The sequence below is a fragment of the Camelina sativa genome, chromosome 15 (assembly GCF_000633955.1).
Source record: "Camelina sativa cultivar DH55 chromosome 15, Cs, whole genome shotgun sequence".
Lineage (NCBI taxonomy): Eukaryota > Viridiplantae > Streptophyta > Magnoliopsida > Brassicales > Brassicaceae > Camelina > Camelina sativa.
Genome location: NC_025699.1, coordinates 23,470,541 through 23,478,757, shown reverse-complemented (window position 1 = coordinate 23,478,757; position 8,217 = coordinate 23,470,541). Strand labels below are relative to the sequence as shown.

General features: G+C 29.3%; 1 long non-coding RNA gene and 1 pseudogene across 1 annotated transcript; both read right to left on the bottom strand.

The window, feature by feature from the left end:
- On the bottom strand, positions 4,222–5,540 carry LOC104747365 (annotated as a pseudogene).
- Positions 6,112–7,585, bottom strand: LOC104747364. Its single transcript, XR_761141.2, has 2 exons — positions 7,134–7,585; positions 6,112–6,691 (listed from the first exon to the last, which is right to left on the bottom strand). It is a non-coding gene; the product is annotated as an uncharacterized LOC104747364 (long non-coding RNA).

The following is an 8,217-nucleotide window of genomic DNA, read 5'->3' as shown; positions in this document are numbered from 1 at the left end:
TTCTCTATGCTTTCATTTCAACTTTACAAGTAAGATGGGAAATCTATGAATTGTCATTAATTTCTGGTGTGGTTATTTAAAAAAATCATATATATGAAAGTTTGTCAAAAAAAAAAAAAAAAAAAAAAAGAAAGTTGGCTAGCTCTCTCCATATGATTGCCACATCATCATTTCAGCATCTGCCATATGCCATATGTCCATAATTAATATTAACTTTGAAACATATAGTCTCTTTTCATCTTCCATTGCAAAGGTTAATGATTCATTCATCATTGTTTATATTTAATTGTAAAAATCATCATTAACTAAAGCTGAACTTTTTTTGTCTTATATAGAGATGTTGTCATGAAGGAGAAGGGTTGGGCTCTAAAGGAGAAGATCACTCAAGATTGATGCAGATATTAAAAAAAATCAAATAAAATCAACATTGTTCAATAAGCTAATTGTGTAGCAAATTGTTTTGTTCATGAATTTTGTTTTATTCAAGGTTTATGTCTCTATAAGATCTAATAAATTTTCTCTCTTTTCCAGCGAAACAAGATGATAAACGAATCTTATAATGTGTCTTTTGTGTGAGTGATATTGTTGAAAAAATTGCTAGCTAGAAAAACACTTCAATACTAGAATATGACCGTGCTAAAACACGGCTTGAAATTTCTTTTGTTTATTTTGTAATTTTTATTCAAAATATCATATAAGTGATTATTTTATTTTTTTAAAAAGTTTTTTTTTTTGGATTGAACACTAGACCATGAAATCATACGCTGAATATGACTTATGAGAATAACATCTATTTTATAAGATCTATTCTAATAGATCTAGATTTTTACCTGCGGCATACGGCGAGTTAAGTTGTGTGATAAAAAAAAAATAATTTTTGTTTTTTATTTGATTTTTTAAAAATTATATATTGTATTTTGATTGTTAATTCTATAACTTTACCCATATTCTACCGCATTTTAATTTAGGACTAAATATGTAATTTATATTTGTCAAAATCATCCTGACCGAGAAAGTCTACCAAACAACATTATTCCAAACTTTAATTTAATCTGAGAAATCATATTTATTGAAATTTTAACTCGTGCTCTAGCAAGAAATCATATTTCTTGGAATTCTTTCATATTATAGTGACATATTATTGACCTGTGTTAAACAAATCAAATTATTGTTAAAGATTTTATTTATTTAAGTAGTATTATTCTTTGGGATATTCTCTTTAAGTGTATATGGGTATAACTAAGGAAGCCAACCCATAGAGCATATTTTGTAACCAACTGATGAATCAAATAATAACTATAACTATTATATAGTCTACCAAAACGAAGTTGTGTACTTCCGAAATATTAAATAGGGGATAAAGAGTAGGGCCAGCTTAACTTTTTTCGGACCTTGTGCCCAATTTTTTTTTCCACAAAACTAAGGTTCTTTTTGAAAAATTTCTAACTTTAGGATCCTAAATTACAAAATACCTAAAATATAGGGCCTTAAACCTTGAATAAAAAAAAATCAGGAGACATGGTGCAAAAGTACCGACTGCACTACCTTTAAGCCGGCTCTGATAAAAAGTAGTTGTTCATACGTTAATTTCAATTGCATTAATCAAATCATCAAAACATAATTTTAAAANAAAAAAAAAAAAAAAAAAAAAAAAAAAAAAAAAACTCGCGGCATAACACGAGTAGTCACCTAATCAAATTAATGAATCCATAGTCAAATTTACTTTCTCTTGCAACTTCCTCATGAATGGATATGTTTTCATCTCAAATTTTATATTTATGACGATTACTTATATAAGATTTTTTAGTAACGGATTTTATGACGATTATCCATTGAATCTCTAAAAACTTTTATATGAGTACTCAATCCCATGAAGGAACTATACCGAATACACATATAGTAACCTAAAGAATAAAATTAACTAAAAGGATAATTATATAATATCTCGTTACATATTAAGATGAGAAACACTTTTAATTAATTGTCCAATCTTTACTAGACTAATTTATAATTACATATTTTCCTTAGTGTTAATTATACATATTTCACTTCAATATTTTACAACATTATAATAAACAAAGGCAACTAATGGATGGGTAACAAGGGGTCATTTGATTTGCTTCCAAACCAGTAGTGATAGGATCATGATATTTTATTAATTTATTTATACATGATAAATATTAATCTATACTATTAAAGCAGAAATATTCAATAGATTCAAATTGGACTATGACTTTGTTTTGGTACGTTTTTCATTAAAAATGATTAGAGAATCACTTAATTTAATTAAATTAAACTATAGTTACAATTTATCTAAATGACCATTATACTCCTTGCTCGACCACTTAATTACAACCGGGTCGGGACGCAAATCCTCTTTAACCCGGATATAGAACAAAAATCTACCCGCGAATCCGTTTGTAATCCGGGTTAATACAATTCGGATCGTGTATTTGGTTTGATTCAAGAATAATTTTTCCTGTAGCCAAACAGAGGTGTAAATAAGAAAACTGGTATCCGAGCTTTAATGGCTTCAATAATATCAAATATTAACTACTACCATACTTAATCCTTATAATTATTACGAATATTAATAATAATGAGAAATCTTTAATACTTATGGATTGTGACTTTGTTGCTTCCAAATAATCAATAGATTAAATAAGAAATTGTATATATATGTAAACTTATTTGATTTTCTTTTATATTGTGAGATATTTACGGAAACAACAAATCAACTTAATACAATTAAATAAAAACAAATCATCATTTAGTTTAGATTTTTCAATATATCCTTAACGAAATTATAGTAATTAATTATGATTAATATAGATGGAAAAAATAAAAAACGCAGAAATTATATATATGTAAAGTTCTAAACTAAAAACAGAAAATGCGTACTGTGTATCCCACATCGACTAAATATTTTGGAATATGGTTCATAACCACTATAAATATATGACTAATATGTTTTGAGTACAAATGAGTAGGAAGCTTGATTTATCAGGTATCCAAATTTAACAGTTTAATTTGGTTATATATTTGAGCATATTTAAACTTTTAAAAAGTAAACATATTATAATATATTTACGTTTTTCAAAAAAGTTTAAGAGATTATAAATATTTAAATTTTTATAGAATGTTTAAATATTTGAACTCTGTCAAAAGTTTAAAATATTATAATATATTTGTCTATAAAATATTTAAGTAATATTAATATTTTTACTTTTAAAAATTTTAAAATATAAAAAAAGTTTGAGTTAAACCCGTTAAAACATTTATTTTTTATCAAACTATAAATTAACTTGGTTTTTTACAATTTTGCTGAGATTTGATATATCAAATATTAACTTCTAAATGATACCCTAAATATACATAATCTCACTATAAATACAATGGTTTTCTAACCATTAAAATATCTCACACTAAAATTTAACAAGCAACTTCTCCTTTTTTGACGACAAACCAAAATAAAGAAAAACTCATCCTCTTACAAAATTACTATCCGATATTGCGGTATATCTATCCTCTTACAAAACTACTATCCGATATTGCGGAGTGTCTATTCTCTTACAAAACTACTATCCAATATTGAAGTGTGTCTATTTCCGTGAAAAGCTACATTTTAAAAAACTACTTACTCTATTAGGATTTCTAATTTACTGTATAACCCCAAATATACAAATAAACACTATATAAACAAAGAAAATAAGTCAAAATAAAAAACTACATTACAAAAATACAAATTAAAAAAAAAATAACTAACAAAATATATAATCATGTGCTGTAGCACGGGGTATCACCTAGTTTCTAGTACACATTAATAATTATTAATTTATAAAAATTTTGCTTTACTTGTTTTTTTTTTAGTTTTTAAATTAAATGAATTAAATCTAAAGAAAATCCGTGTTTTGTATGCTATAAAGTTTTTGTAGTTATAGATTTGAAAATTTACTATTTACAAAGATATTTTTTCTACAATAAATAATAGAGATCTTTTCTTTTTTTATCACCAAACAAAATACTCTGTCATTGTCAAAATAACAAAAATTATGGATGAACTCACTTGAACCAACGATATAATATATTCAAATTTATGATTAGTGACATTAACTGTTCTATTTGATATGCCAATATGATTAAAGGAAGAGAAATACCCTAAAATAGCACTATTTTAGGTTTCTCTTCCAAAATTAGCACACACTCTCAAATGTTCCAAAAGTCGCATTATTATTATTATATCTTAAAAAATAAAATTAATTATAATTTTTTACTTACAATTTTAATAACTTTCGGCGATGCTTCCAACAACGCTTCTCTTTCTTTGTGTATCAGTTCCGATCTCAGATTTTTAGATTCTCGACGTGATTCATAAGCTTTTAATTGAGGAAATAGGCAATTTTGTAGCAAATCTGATCGTGATTCAATGGTTAGTGCGTATTTGTTGCCGAAGTAGGGTTTGAAGTTTTTGGTAATCTCTTTGTTGATGTAGGTTTTGGATGTGGTTGAGATTTGTTCTACGTCTGTGATCAAGGATCTTTGGAGTTTAGTTGGTAAAACTCTGAATTGGGTGACAAAATCTTTGTCTTCTTCATCGTCGAGCGAGAATGGTTTGATTTCTTTCTCGATTAGATTTAATTTTGTCACTGGTTTTGAGGATGGTGATTTCTTCTCTGAAGAAGGTGAAGAAAGCCTGGAACTTGAAGATTTTGTGGTGGTTTTGTTTTTGGATGAGCTTGATTTGGACAGATCTGCTGATTTATTGGTCAAAGAAATGACGGGTTTTATGGAATTTGTGGGTTTTGTTCCGGAATTGAGCATCTTGAGCTCACAGCCGGCCTTAGTCGTGTTAGTAGAAGATTTGGTGGATTAAGTTTGTGAGACATAGCCATGGAGGTCTTAGCGAGTTTAGTTTGGTTCTTGCTTGAAGAAGAAAGAGATGGGTTTAATGAGTTTGGTTTGATTCTTCCTAGTGCCAGATGTTGATGATGAAACAAAACCAGTAAACTTCTTATTCTTAGGAGAGGACGATTAGTTTCACCATCATCACCACCTGAATCAAGATCTTTCACCAAAAATCTCATCACTCGAAAATGAGGATCTAATGGTCGTGTTTGTTGTAGCTCATTGTTTCCTTCATCGATTGAGGAGTTAGAGGAGGCACTATAAAGAGGAAGGTGATTTAACATCTGTCATGATATTTTCATACCTCTTCTAAATGGTTATTATAAGATCGCAATTTCCGATGCATTAATGGTTCTGGTTTTGTTGTATCCTCTGGTCAAGAATACTAGCAGGTTTTGTCCATTCTTTAGATTTTGTTGTGCTATGTTGGTTAAGATTTTTCATGCACCTGCAATTAATAGAAATAAGTTTTGAATCCTTTTTGATTCACTTGTGTTATTATCGCAAGAACCATTGTTGGATTGTAACATTAGGCTTTACTAAAGTTACGGAAAGAGAAATCTTGATTGATACTCTTGTTTGTGAGACATGTTGTTATAGACGTCACCGTTTCAAGGTCGTTATTTTAAAACTTTTTCATGAACACCATCAAAAATTTCATTTATGCCTTCCTGAATACTATTGCATACTTCCTAAAATTTAATAGACCAAATGTATAGTGGTAACAGAAGTAGAACAAGGTTTTTTACGAAGGAGAGAGATATGAGAATTTTGATTATCAAAGGTAATGACCATTTGGATGGTGTCTCTTGTGCAGTAATTTGAATTTAATGTTGTATTTTTCACCTGAAAACTTGTTATTTCATTCTATTTCTAAAATATGAGATTTGTAGTCTAATTATCATTTATGAATGGTTTCTTGAAATTTAGGAAGGACTCTTTAAAGTATAGGAAAGCCTTCCTAAACGTTTGAATAATATTCATGAAGAACTTCTTTAAATTCAGGAAGAATTTCATGAAACAGTTTGAAAGGATTAAAAACAAAAAAAACCAGGCCATAACCGCTTACAAGAACTCAACTTGCATTCCTTTAACTAATAAGCCAAGTTATTCATTCAGTGGAAATATAACAATAAATATCTATATACAAGAAACATAAACATTACAGTATCTTTACCAAATGTAAAAATTGTTAAAACATTCTACTTGACAAACATATGGACTAATATTATTGAATCATTCCTGAATATAACTGAATCCTTCATTAATTTTTACAACCATTATGAGATTTATTCATGAAGGTCATCCTAAATTGCTAAAAGTCATTCCTAAGTATTTTCATGAAGGTCATCCTAAATTGCTAAAAGTCATTCATGAGTATTATTGAATCCTTCCTAAAATTTAAAAGCAGAGTGTTTGTACTTAATTGTTCTATCATACCCATAAATAACATGAAAAATCATCCCAACATCAGCAATCGTAGACTCAAAACACCCAATCATATCCAATGAATAAGCATAAGCCATAAGCCCAAACCTAGACACCCATAAGTAGGCTTAAGACCAACAACACCACAAAACGAAGCTTGGTGTCTCACACTTCCACCAATATCATTACTATGTGACATCATACACTGTTTTGCTGCAACAACAATTGTTGATCCTTCCGATGAACCTCCTGGTACACACAGTTCAAATTCCACATATTCATAGTTACCTTTAAACCAAAATCAAACCTCTAAGATTCAATCCTTAACCCATCACAAGTTTCCTCTCCTGAACTTTAGCTATAGTAAAAAAGAACAATACCACGTTAAAACCTCATCCATTTATATAATAAGCAAACACATATGCATCATGTAATACTCGTCAATATTAGAATCTCCATTTTACTAATTCAAACATTATTTGTAAAAGGAAACTAACAAGTAACAAACATAAGACTAAATGTACGTGTGAACACGTGAGACTTAAATAATGCAATTGTTGCTGGAGTTTGACTATTTCTACTAATCTAAAATCTCTCTTTGATTATAAGGATCTACTGCAAATACGTCATCCTTAACATAGCAAAACCAAGATCAGTAAACAAAACTCCTAAATATAAAAAAATCAAGACCAGCCTTAAGAGTATTGTGCCATAAATCAAGGAACTATAATCAAAATTTCAAAATTTAAGTGACACAAGCTTCATAAAGTAAAATTGATAGAAATTGAGAAAATTTTCACCTTTTTGAATAGCTTTGGGACACTTCCATCCATCAGTAGAGAGTGATGTTCTTAGGAAGCGGCATATTCGGCAGCACAATTTCAAACTGAGTGACATCACCCACAATCTGAAAATCCGATTTCACATCCTACAAAGGATAACCAGCAAATCCGGTACCGTTTTCAACGCAGACTGGGAGGCTCAAGCCATCTGATAGTCGGCGATCTAAAACCGATTGGAATTTGATTCTTTGAATTTGTGCCAACACAAAATCAAAAACTCAAATTTGCCTGGTCAGATGCTCAAAAACCATGAAATTGAAGAAGCGTTGCACCAAGAGAGAATAAGCATAGAAGATGAATGAGCTTTTCAGATTTTGTGTAGAAAAGATGATGATTGAAGAAGCAACAAGAGTTGTTGTCCAAAAAAAAAAAAAAGAAAAAGAAGAAGCAACGAGAGAAGAAGCGTAGAAGTGAATGGGCTTTTTAGGTTTTATGTAGAAGAGATGATAATTTTTATTTATTTAAATAATTTCTTCCAAAATTTAAGTTGTGCTAAATTTGGAATATTTGAGAGTTTGTGCTAATTTTGGAACAAAAACTTAAATTGGTGCTATTTTTGAGAATTTCTCTTAAAGGAAATGAAACCTATGCATATCCAAACTTGGAAAATTATCGAAATTTGACTATTTTTTGAAAAAATCATAGATTATACAACAATGAGATGGTTTCAAAACACCCTAAAAAAATTATTAAAAAAAAAAACTAGTTATGAGTTCAAGGATCGAACATAACCTAAAGCATTAGTCTATTTATACGTTATAATTAAGTTTTGGGTGTTACAAGTATTACACAATGAGAAATTAATTTTTGGTTGAAACTTAATTTCTCTTATAAACTTAATTTCGCCAGGGTTTAGACTAGGACCTGAGCTAGAACTGCTAGAGCCGTCAGACCCCCATTCCCCATTCGTTGCCGTTACTCGTACTCCAGCTCCACGCCTGTGCGGAAGACGAGAAGAGACATGCAAACGCTAGAAAAATTAGGAGAACCTTCTTCTGTGAACTTGAAAGAGCCATCATTTTTATTTCTTCTTATGTGTTTT